The sequence below is a fragment of the Oryctolagus cuniculus genome, chromosome 13 (assembly GCF_964237555.1).
Source record: "Oryctolagus cuniculus chromosome 13, mOryCun1.1, whole genome shotgun sequence".
Classification (NCBI taxonomy): Eukaryota; Metazoa; Chordata; class Mammalia; order Lagomorpha; family Leporidae; genus Oryctolagus; species Oryctolagus cuniculus.
In genome coordinates this window covers 36,886,512-36,898,841 of record NC_091444.1, presented here as the reverse complement: position 1 = coordinate 36,898,841, position 12,330 = coordinate 36,886,512, and the positions used below count along the sequence as shown (strand labels likewise).

Here is a 12,330-nt window from a genome sequence, read left to right as displayed (position 1 = left end):
GCTTCCCCCCCCATAATATCCCTCCAATCCACAACCCTCCCCTTATTCACTCCCTCGCCCCTTCCATTCACATCAAGATTCATTTTCGATTCTCTTTATATACAGAAGATCAGTTTAGCATACATTAAGTAAAGATTTCAACAGTTTGCTCCCACACAGAAACATAAAGTGAAAAATACTGTTTGAGTACTAGTTATAGCATTCAATCTCAATGTACAGCACACTAAGGCCAAAGATCCTACATGAGGAGTAAGTGCACAGTGACTCCTGTTGTTGACTTAACAAATTGACACTCTTGTTTATGGCCTCAGTAAGTACCCTAGGCTCTTGTCATGAGCTGCCAAGGCTATGGAAGCCCCCTGAGTTCACTGACTCTGATAATTTTTAGACAAGGCCATGGTCAAAGTGGAAGTTCTCTCCTCCCTTCAGAGAAAGGTACCTCCTTCTTTGATGACCCATTCTTTCCACTGGGATCTCACTCGTGGAGATCTTTCATTTAGGTTTTTTTTCCCCCAGAGTGTCTTGGCTTTCCATGCCTGAAATACTCTCATGGGCATTTCAGCCGGATCCGCATGCCTTAAGGGCTGATTATGAATGCCCATCATGTTCTAAATGACATGGGCTCAGCTGGGTGTCCCCCACAGTTGCTATTCTCTCAGCCAGTTGTGAAATTTGCCACATGCAAGGGGAACCTGAAACTACTGGTCCAGTCCTGAGTGATGCTGCTGCTTCTCCCATTTGTCCACACTCTTCTCCCGTTTGGCAGCAGTGACTGGGCATCCTAGTACACTGCAGTAGTGTCTGTTATGTCCACGTCATGGCCATGAAGGGGCAGGACAGTACAGCCACTGCTGCAGACCAGTGCTTCGGGATTCAGGCTCAGGTGGCAACCACAGGCTTCCGGGAGGTCTTTCTCGTGGGTACCTGGCTATACGTCGGCCTGGCTGGGCTCACCACCAATGTCCAGACAGTTGTGCAGCACCTTAAATGCTGATTGAACCTGTGTGAGTGGGAAGGAAGGTCCCTCGTGAGCATGGTGGCCAACCTCTTGTCTGAGATGGTTTGGTCTCTACTACACCGAGCTGGTCATTGCTGGGTTGGACCCAGAGACTTTTAAGCTCTTTATCTGTTCTGTAGAATTCACAGCTGCCCCATGGTGACCGGTGACTTTGTAGTCAGTAGTCAGTGGTATCTGTGCTGAACAAGTGTATGGGATGTGCAATTCCTTCTGGTGGTCCAACATGGGTTAAGAACACCTGTGTGAAACCATCTCCCAGGCCATACAGCATGCTGTGCACTGGGATGAGGTGTCAGGCATAGGATTCACATCACTGAAAAGGACAAAATCACCACCTGGACACTGAAGGCCTGAGTGGACTGTTTCCAGAGTCTACTTTTTTTTTTTTTAAAGAATTATTTTAGGGGCCGGCTCCATGGCTCACTTGGTCAGTCCTCTGCCTGTGGTGCCGGCATCCCATGTGGGCTCCAGGTTCTAGTCCCGGTTGCTCCTCTTCCAGTCCAGCTCTCTGCTGTGGCCCAGGAGGGCAGTGGAGGATGGCTCAAGTGCTTGGGCCCCTGCACCAGTGTTGGAGACCAGGAGGAAGCACCTGGCTGCTGGCTTCGGATTGGCGTAGCTCCGGCTGTGGCGGCCATTTGGGGGGTGAACCAATGGAAGCAAGACCTTTCTCTCTGTCTCTCTCATTGTCTAACTCTATCTGTCAAATAAAAATATAAAAAAAGAATTATTTTATTTATTTGAAAGACAGAGTTACAGAGAGAAGTAGAGCCAGAGAGAGAGAGAGAGAGGATTTCCATTTCACTGGTTCACTCCCCAAATGACCGCACTGGCTAGAACCGAGGATCTGAAGCCAGGAGCCAGGAGCTTCTTCTGTATCTCCCACGTGAGTGCAGAGACCCAAGGACTTGGGCCATCATCTAGTACTTTCCCAGGACATAGCAGAGAGCTGGATCAGAAGTGGAGCACCTGGGACTCGAACTGGTGTCCATATGGGATGCTGGCATTGCAGGCTGGGGCTTTAACCCACTGTACTACAGCGCCGGCCCCAAACTTCTTTTTTAATAAGACAAATTTTCTTTAATAAAATAAAGGATAGGCCAGACTCATAACCACTGGGCTACTGAATGTGGGCTAGCTGGGCCAGCTACTCTTTAGGGTTGAGCACTCCCCTTCTTGCAACAACATGGTGGGCAGTCTCCAGTACCCTTCAGAAGTCAAACCTTTGGGTTGGAGCTAATTCTTGACATAACCCTGATTTCCAATTTGTTGGCATCTCAGCATTTCCTGAAGCTCCTTTCAATCCTTAGAGTCGTCAAACCTTGTCAAAAGAACGAAGCATCCCAGAGCAGGGTCTCTGAGCTTTGCAGTGTAAAGTGTGTTTGTTACCTTTGCCTGTCCCCCAACACGGTTGTCCATTGTTGTTCTGTGTTATTAGTTTCAGTAGGGTAGCTGGGAAAGGGAATGAATAATCGTTGAAGGCACACCATGTTTCAGTTACTTATTAGGTGCTTTATCTACATACTCTCACCTTCTTCTCAGCCACCTTGCTGGACAGCTAGTTAGCTCTGACTTAGACATGTCCTTAAGGATGACCTTGACCTTACTCATACAGCTTGAAGATGTTATACTTTGGCTTTAAGCTCAGATCTGAGCTCTTCCTAGTGCCTCTTATAGCTGAAGTTTGTGCTTTGATGAACATATATTTATTTAACCACCTTTTGTGCAAAAAAGTACTGACCCATGTCCAAGAGTATGATGGGGAGAAGTATAGACAATGGTTGTTGCCCTCAGGAATCACAACACAGTTGTGGTACAAAAACTGACAAAGTCTTTCATGAGCCACATGAAGAAGTGTTACAAATATCCAGGAAGAAGAGGTGAGATGCAGGGGGCCGGTGCTGTGGAACAGTGGGTTAGTGCCTTGGCCTGAAGCACCAGCATCCCATATGGGTGCCGGTTCTAGTCCCAGCTACTCCACTTCTCATCCAGCTCTCTGCTGTGACCTGGGAAAGCAGTAGAGGATGGCCCAAGTCCTTGGGCCTCTGTACCCACATGGGAGACCTGGAAGAAACTCCTGGCTCCTGGTTTTGGATTGGCACAGCTCTGGCTGTTGTGGCCATCTGGGGAGTGAACCAGCAGATGGAAGACATCTCTCTCTGCCTCTGCCTCTCTCTGTAACACTGTCTTTCAAATAAATAAAATAAATCTTCAAAAAAAAGAGGTGAGATGTGCTACAGGACTTGGGTGAAGAAGAGACATCTGGGTGGTGAGTGGAGGTCCATGAAGAAGGCAGGAAATGAATTAGTTGTTGAAACATGAGTGAGATTTGAGTGGGGCCAGAGAATGGACAGTACACCTGCAGCAGACCTGCACAGTGTCTTCTGAGATGGAGTTGCTTCATGTTGAGAATAAGGGATGGAAGAGCAAGAAGGTTGAGAAGAGTCTTACTGCCAAATTCTGGGGTTATGACTTCGTCCTGAAGGCTGTGGAAGAATTTCCAGCATTCTTTAGATGGGGTGGGGAGTGGGCAGTGGTTTGAGAAAAGTAGAAGTTTTAGAAACATTAAAGGTTAGAAATGGTAAAGAAGGAAAAATGGTAGGAGGGCTTGGAGAGAAGAGAGATGAGGGAGGAGAGGGAAAGGGAGAAGGAGGCTGATCATTTACCTCTGTGGCTGTGTCCAGTAACATGCCGAGAGACTTTATAGCACCCAGAATCTCTTATCTTTAGCTTAGCTTTATAAAACAAATGTTACTACCCTGGGCTGCTAAGATGTTCATGCGTCATTACTGTCCTAAAAACAGCTGTTTCTCTTCTTCCTGGGAACCTAGGGAGACTGGAGATTCTTGGCCTGCTTGCAGTTAGTGGTGATCATGGATATCACCTGCAAGCCTAGCTTAGAAATCCTTCTGGGAAATTGTCTCTTCTTTTCCCTGCCTACCAGTGGATGTTGATGACCAAGGTGGCAGTTTTGGCTACTGGGGGCTTATCTTTGCAATTGTCATTCTCAGGACTCCAGCAGGGACCCCAGGTCTCTGTCTTAGCTGGTGAAGACACAGGAGGCCTTTGGGCCCGAGGGACTGTGGGAAGGGGTCTCAGGGGGTTGGAATCTCTGTGTCTGATCCTTGGGCTGCGTGTGCAGTCTTGTGGTAAACTCATAGTGTGTGGAGAGGGGACTCTGGAAAAAGATGGGTCGTTCTGCTCATGTGGGCAGGCAGTGGCACAGTGCTTGTGTTTCAACCATAAAACAAATATGTTCTGTCATCTTTTATAGATAAGAAGACTTGTAATAACTTGGCTGTGAGTGACAGTAGGGAGGATGAAAAGCAAGTGATAAAAGTGATTGATTTTATAGGGTGAATAAATGACCATGTTTGGTGATTGATTCAAGTGTTAAGATCTCAAGAATATGGATAAAAGAGGAGAGATTAGGGAACAGGGAGAAGTCATCCCAGAGAATGGCTTCTGCCCCATCTTAAGCCAAACTCCCCACCTGTGCTCTGCTTCCCAAGCTGAGCACAATCCTGGCTGCCATCAAGGGCTTCACTGCTGCGCTTGTCTCTTCTTCCTCTCACTGCATCTTCAAAATTTCCTTCTCTGAATTCCATCCACCAACACAAAAATGTGCGCATCTTCTACCCTGAAAACCTTAATCATGCCTTTGTTGTAACTCCTCCTCTATTTCTCTGCTCTTTGTATCAAAGATCCTAGAAAAGGTCACCTGTCCTTGCTGTCTTTGTTTTAGTTATTTAAAAGTTCTTTATTTTTATGAGAGAGAGAGAGAGAGAGAGATTTTCATTTCCTGGCTCACTTTCCAAATGCCCACAACAGATGGGTCTAGGCCAGGTTGAAGTCCAGAGCCTGGAACTCAATCTAGGTCTCCCACATGGGTGGCAGGGACCCAAGTACTTGGGCCATTGTTACTGCTTCTTGGAGTGCACATTAGCAGGAAGCTGGAATCAGAAGCAGAGCCAGGACTTGAACCCAGGCACTATGATACGAGATGTGTGTGTCCCAGCCAATGGTTTAGTCACTGTGCCAAGTGCCTGCTCTGCTGTCTCTTGTTTTGTCTCTCACCAATTCTCTCATTGGTCACCTTCTCCACATTCTGCTGAAACTGCCTTTGTTTCTTTCTTCCTCTTCCTTTTCTTTCTTTCTTTCTTTTTTTTTTTTTTTTTTTTTTTTTTTTTTTTTTTTTTTTTTTTTTTTGTGACTGCCATAATGCTAAGCCTAATGACAGAGCCCCTGGCTCCAGCTGACTACCTGAAACATTGTCTTGGCTTTGGTTCTGGGACTTCACTTCCAATTTTCTTCTTATTCCCTAGCACTTCCACCTGGGTCTCCAGGGCTGCCCTTCCATCCATTTCCTAAATCTTTCTTTCTTCAGGCTCATTTGATGAGTGCCCGTGGACCCAGGGATTAAACCTTTGTGTAAGATAGAGCTCCTGTGGATACTATCCCCCACATCTTTTGTATTTTCCTTTAAGGTGCCCATTGCCATCTGAACATTTTATATTTATTTTTCAATTATTTTGTTTTTATTTATTTATTCTCCCTTTATTTGAAAGGCAGGTACACACACACCCCCACACACACCCCCACACACCCACAGATCTTTCACCCACTGGTTCAATCCCCAATATCTACAACAGCTGGGGCTGGACCAGCCTGAAGCTAGGAGCTGGGAACTCAGTCTATATCTCCCATGTGGGTTGCAGGGGCCCCTGCACTTGAGCCACTACCTGCTGCCTACCAGGGTACACATTACTGGGAAGCTGGATTGGAAACAGAGCTGGGACTCAAACCTCGGTTCTGTGCTATGAATTGTGGGCATCTCAAACAGTATCTGAACTGTTGTGGCAAACACCTTCCCTTATCTTTGGCTTCTTGTCTGAGTTCTCCCATTCATGAGGCAGGGCTCATGCTTGCTTGCTGCTGTATTTCCCACCATGGGCAGTCCCTGCCCAAAGTGTGCACCCTGCACCTCTGGAACATGGAGTGGACAGAGACAAGTGCATGCCATTGGGAGCATTGAATAGGGAGAAAATCTGGCTTCAGCAATGATGGCTAACCGCTTTTTAGACCTTGTGAGCTGCAGACACCCAGGTGGAGGTGCTGGATTTTCCAGCCTTATTCTTGGAGGGGCCAGGGGAGGGGTGAGTCTTTATCAGACCAAAGAGCGAGTGATTCTCAGGATAGAGGAAAGCAGAGGCTGAGGCCTGGGCCGGGAGGCTGGAGGGGACAGGTCAGGCCTGAGGAGCAACGGAGACCCAGGCGGTGCAGTGAGGACCAAAGTAAGAGCTCCCAAATGAGAAGCTGACCGAAAGTTTGAAATGTAGAAAAGTCAAGGAAATGTCACCGATTTGGTAAGTCAGTCATTGGAGATTGCAACAGGTGGGGGCAGGAGAGATAATGATTGAAAGGATACTGGAAGGACTGATGTAGGTTCTTGTGACAGGGGTTTGGAAAGGCAAGGAAAGCAAGGTTCAAGGAATAGAAGTGTGATGGGAAAGACTTTTTGTCCCTTAATGTTGGGGAGTCCTGAACGTACGTCCCACTCTGCTCATTAGGGTTTCTGGAGAGCCCGGGTTCTCAATAAGTGAGACCAACAAGTCAATATAAAAATTTCTTATGTTGACAAATAATATTTATGCAACTGCATAAAAAAATCAACAGATTTACATCTAGCATAGCAATAATGTCCTGCAACTAACAAATTAAGCTCTATCATTGATAAATAATAATAATCTAAATCCTTAATGAATTGATGACATCCATGAGTCTCAGGCCTGACCAGCAACAGTTCAGCTCTCACCTGGAGAAGTCCGGTATTCAAGGGTGAAATTCTTTTTCCGACAATAGCCTTACTTCATCGCTGGAACCTAGAGAGCCCGCCCAACAGGGATTTTCCTCCCTTGATTGAGAGTGAGAAGGTGTTAAAGGTCAAACACCCTCATTTAGGGAAAAATTGATGAGTCAATTAATGTGGGAGGTTTGACTCATGATTGGGACTTAAACATTCTTCTGACGCTCACTTCACCTACTGAGTATCTGCTATATGCCAGACCCATCCAGGACATTGAGGAAGACCCAAAGAGAGGTTAATCTAGGCGATCTCTGTCCTCAGGAAGATAGGCGCATACTTGATCTTTTTATAAGCCCTTTGTTTCGCAAGCCCTGTCATGTGTGTGATTGTGAGATGAGTATTATTACAGTTATCTTAATTTTTATAGTTGAAGTTAAGTGAACTGTCCAAGTTTGTCTAGATAGTGATGAATTTTTAAAAAAGATTTATTTATTTATTTGAAAGGCAGAATTATAGGGATGGAGAGCAGAGGCAGAGAGAGAAAGATCTTCCATCTGCTTGTTCACTAGTCAAATGACCACAATGGCTAGGGCTGGACCAGGCCAAAGCCAGGAGCTTCATCCGGGTCTCTATAATGGGTGCAGGGACCTAAGGACTTGGGCCATCTTTTATTGCTTTTCCAGGCACTTAGCGCAGAGCTGGATAGGAAGTGGGGCAGCTGGGACTTGAGCTGGTGCCCATATGAGATGCCCAAATGGGATGCTGGCACTGCAGGCAGCAGCTTAACCCACTGCACCACTGCACTGGCCCCACAGATAATGATATTTACAAACTTAGAACACTTACCATGTGCAAGGCCCCCTTCCAGCACACTTACATATATTTATTAATTTAATCCTCATGGCAGCCATATGACGCCGGGGCCACAAATTGGACAGTTTACCAGTGAGAAAATGAGTCCAGAGAGGTTAAATGACTTGCCCAAAGCTTGTTCCACAGCTTGCAAGTGGTGAGCTTGAACTTAACTGCAGGCTGTCTTGTTGGAAGACTGGGTGCCCACAAAGAAGTCAGAGTCCTTACACTTCTATCTGCTGTCATCAGGCTGATCACCAGACCTGAACACCCAAGCCCTAAGCCCTATCCTCTGTTTTCACCTCATGATCCTATGATCCTCTCCTAGCTCGAGCCTCCCACCCTTATGCTTGCTACTTCTTCCTTCCTGAGGCAACAGGTGGCACCCAAACTTCATGTGCAGAATCCCCCGGGGGAGCACTGACTACTGCTGGCTCAGACGGTGAGTGGAAATTACAGAACAATACTGCACCAGGTCTTAGTTTAACTTCGCTCATTTCCCCGAGTTCCACATTTTTGTTTTGTAGACTTTGTAAGCACAGTAATATTGCCAAAATAATTTGGATAAATACAAGCCCTGGTGTATTTATCCTTGGCTGGTGATCCAGGTTTTCCTTTCTTTGCCTGTCCAGCCTGTGTTGTGTGTCTGTATTAATAGCACACAGCCATGAAGATGCTTTATCATGCTTCTGTGGGTCAGAGCCTGGGACTGTGAGTGCTGATGTGGCAAGGAACAGCACTGAGATATGTCTGAGGACTCATGTTGGGGGAAAAAGCCGGGGCCTGTGAAGGTCCTATATATTTTAACAGCTTATGTTGAACCCATGTGAAAGCACATGGGCCTTTTTTTAAAAAGATTTTCTATTTATTTATCAGATAGAATTACAGACAGTGAGAGAGAGAAAGAGAGAAAGGTCTTCCCTCCATTGGTTCACTCCCCAAATGGCTGCGACGGACAGAGCTGCGCTGATCCGAAGCCAGGAGCCAGGCGCCTCTTCCTGGTCTCCCACGTGGGTGCAGGGCCCAAGCACCTGGGCCATCCTCCACTGCCTTCCCAGGCTACAGCAGAGAGCTGGACTGGAAGAGGAGCAACTGGGACTAGAACTGGCGCCCACATGGGATGCTGGCACCGCAGGCAGAGGATTAACCCAAGCACAAAGGCCTTTTGACATCCAAGACTTGGGTGATGTTGCTCGATTTGTACTTATGGTTGAACTTTTGCAGTGATCACCAATGTGAGAACCAGTTATATGCTAGGAACAGGGAAAAATATGACAGAGCTACTGATGCCTAAAACCTTAACCCTGACCCAGGGGACTGAAGGCTAACAGAAGAAATAGGTACATAAATGATTGCCTCATGTCATCATGTGTGTGGGCTGTTCCAGAGGAGAGTAGAGTGCTCAAGAACACAGATGAGGGGCATGGAGAGGCAAGCAGGGCCAGGCCTTCTTCAGAGAGGTGACAGCTGAAGGTTGGGTGAGTGCAAGTTGCTGATTGATCTTGCATTAGTGGGTTTACTGTTTAGATTGAGCTAGTGTGATGTTCTACATAGGAGGAGGTTGGGTGAGATATGAATATTCATACAAAGATCTATCACAATGCCTGTAGTCTGAATTATGACGTGGTTCCCTTCATGACACGTGCTGCCACTTTAACCTGCAGGGGCTACATGTCAGCTGGCCTCAGTGGTGTGATTCTTCTTTCTATGGTGCAGGTGACTGGATGCAGGCATGGGTGACCTGAGGAAATGAGGACCCTTGTCTCCAGAGTCCTGCCTGTTAGCTTGCTTGCCACTTTCTTGGAACAACTATGGAAGAGGGGTCCCCCTAGAGAGGACCTTGCCTCCATCCTGGTCCCCAAATTTGGTATTATTGGTAGGGTTCACTAGTGCCTTCCTCAGACCATGACAAGGTCATGTTGTTACTCTCACCTGCCCAGACCCAAGAGTGAGGAAGTAAGCCCAGAGGTTCTAGTTTGTGGATATGCTTTGCTCCATTTCTCCTAATTCTCCCAGGATTTTTCATAGTATATTGAATGAGAAGGACACATGCTTGGTTTTATGTAGCAATACCACGTACACTTTGACCTTGACTAGTTCTAATTATAAGCTGCACTTTTTGTTAACAGGTTTGTACTTTTTTGAGGTTACTCTGAAACTTAGGTTGGATTCTGCATTAAAAGCATTTTATGCATTTTATACAGCGCTGGACACATGCCTGGACATTACAGAAACAGATTACATAAAATACATAGCTCATTTAGCTGGTCGTGGCTCTAATGAAGTGGTTCTTGGTTGAAACAAGCTGTTTTAAGTGCTTTTGAAGTTTTTGTGGCTTTCGTATTTTTCCTCCTGAGATTATGAGAATATCTTGGCTATCTTGCCTGTAGTATTTCCAGTTTCTTTACTCACTTGAAAAACAATTTTCAAGAACCGACTTTGTGCAGGTGTTGTTTGAGGCACTGGGTATACTGGCGTGATCCATTCATATGTTGACTGTGCTTTGTAATCACCTGCTAGGATTCCCGCTTTAGACTGAACTGGGCAGCTGCTGTGGGCTGAGTGAAGTGGGCTATTTCCAGGTGTATTTGGGTGAGGTTGATGGGCGACTCTCTTTCCACGTGGTAGGGCTGGTGAGGGCCTGGCTGATCACAGCTGGTGAACCAGCCATCTTCCCAGTCTTCACCTGCCTTGGCCTCTCCCTGCCATGGACTTACCTCAGCTCTGCCTCCTGGCTGGGCAGTAACATGCCACTCACCCATCATCCTGCCATTTGTCAGGCACTGAGAACATACCATTCCCAAGTGAGGCCCAATCCTTTGTCTGTCTTTCCTGCTGTAGTTGCAGTATACTCGAACCTAACCCTCCAGCTCACCCTGGCTACAGGTCTGCACATCTTGGAAGCTATAAGAAAATGCTTTTATGCTGGAGTCCCACCCTGGACAGACGGAGCTGGCATTTGGGGGTGAGGCCTTGGATTGTTTTATTTTTGAGACATATTTCTCAGGTGGTCCTAATGGTGGTCAGAGGTGAAATAAGCTCTTGTGAAAAACTTAACTGGAGAGCAGCACCCAGACTTTCCCCGGCTTTTAGTAGTCAGTGGTGGGATTGTCTCAAACTGATTCCCCAGGCTGTTTCCCTAGATTTCTTTCTGGAGTTTTAAAGTATTTGGTTTGGAAGAGCTTATTTTGAAGATATGGTTTCTGGCATTTTGTTCTAAGTGGATTCTCTTTATATTTTTTGATGAGTTCTGAAAGCTTTTTGCAATGATGAAGCAACCTCTTGCTGGTGAGTTGGGACCAAGATAATATATACTTTCTTACCTACAAAATGGGGATATAACAAAAGAAAAATGTGCTGGGTTAATTTAATGTAAGCATTAAACATTTATTAAATATGTATCACGTGCCCTGCATTGTGCTAAAGGTATGTGTGTGTGCGTGTTTATATACATGTATGCAAGATGAGTAAAATTTGAACATGACACTTAATGAGCTATCAGTCTACCAAAAGGGAAAATGTTCATAAAAAGTGATTGCAAATGCTATCAGAGTGGCACACTCTCTAAGAGCATAGAGAAGGCAGTGGAAAAATTGATGGCTCAGTTTGTGTGATCTCGTCTGGTCTGGAGTTGGATTCTGGCTCTTAAACTTCTGAAAAGACATTTAATATTTATATACTTTAGTTTTCTTCTCTGTAACCTGGAGGATGGGTTATTGTGAGGATTAAATCTGTAAATTATATGGAATATGTAAACTTAAATTGGGCAGTAGTGTGCCAAGGAAAATAGGAAACTCTTGAGAAAGGAGAGAAATTATTGTTGCAAGATTACAAAAGAAACACTACCATGTTTTCTGTTTCCAGTGATATTATAAGAGTCTGGAGGGGCAACCTAGCAGTGACTGAGCAGAGGTCATCCACTTCAGACATAGGTAGGTTAGTCAAGCCTCTCCTATGGAGAGGTGCTGTCCAAGCAGCCCTGGGTATGTTTTGAACCTGTTGGTGGCTTGCCTTTATCTTCTGGCCCATGGAAAGTCCCTGTTCACAGAGCTGGCATGAGGATAAGACCCCACATGGGGATCACATAGAACTGCTCAGCTGATGGCTCTGCATTCTGCCTCAAAGACTGTGCACCTGGCTGGAGGTGGCCAGTATTCCAGGGGCTTTGAGGGGTGGGATAGTCCTAAGAGCCGAGGAACCGCTGAAAGGAGTAGGAGAGGGGGATTTTGATGCTGAAGTTTGGTAACATTGGCCCTTCTTTTCAAGGCTCCTTTTGTCTAAGTCATCTACCTCTCCAGCCGACACTCTTGTGCTTTGCATGTGACTTAGCAGTGGGATTAAGTGTGCCTCTGGATTCAGGGGACAGTGGTAAAGGAAAGCCATCTGACATTCTCATCTGCATGAAGGGATAAACTGTCCTAGACTCTAATCCACAAACTACAGTGTAAAGCTATTAGGCAGGGCTCTAGGCAGGACTCTTTTGGTCAGAAGTAGCTATAGTGGCTCTTCATACCTGGTAGGTCGTTTTGGAAAGACAGAATATGCATATTAATTCCCTCCCTCTGTAAAGTGAAATCCACTTGCATGCAGTATTGGCTTGTTTCAAAGCATGCAGGATTCACAACTGTTGAATAGAAGGTGATGAGCCTGGAATTAA

At 46.0% G+C, this 12,330-nt stretch overlaps 1 pseudogene; it reads left to right on the top strand.

Moving 5' to 3' along the window:
* The first annotated feature begins 689 nt into the window (after positions 1-689).
* LOC127483400 (proteasome subunit beta type-3-like) lies at positions 690-9,972 on the top strand (annotated as a pseudogene).
* Positions 9,973-12,330: the final 2,358 nt, after the last annotated feature.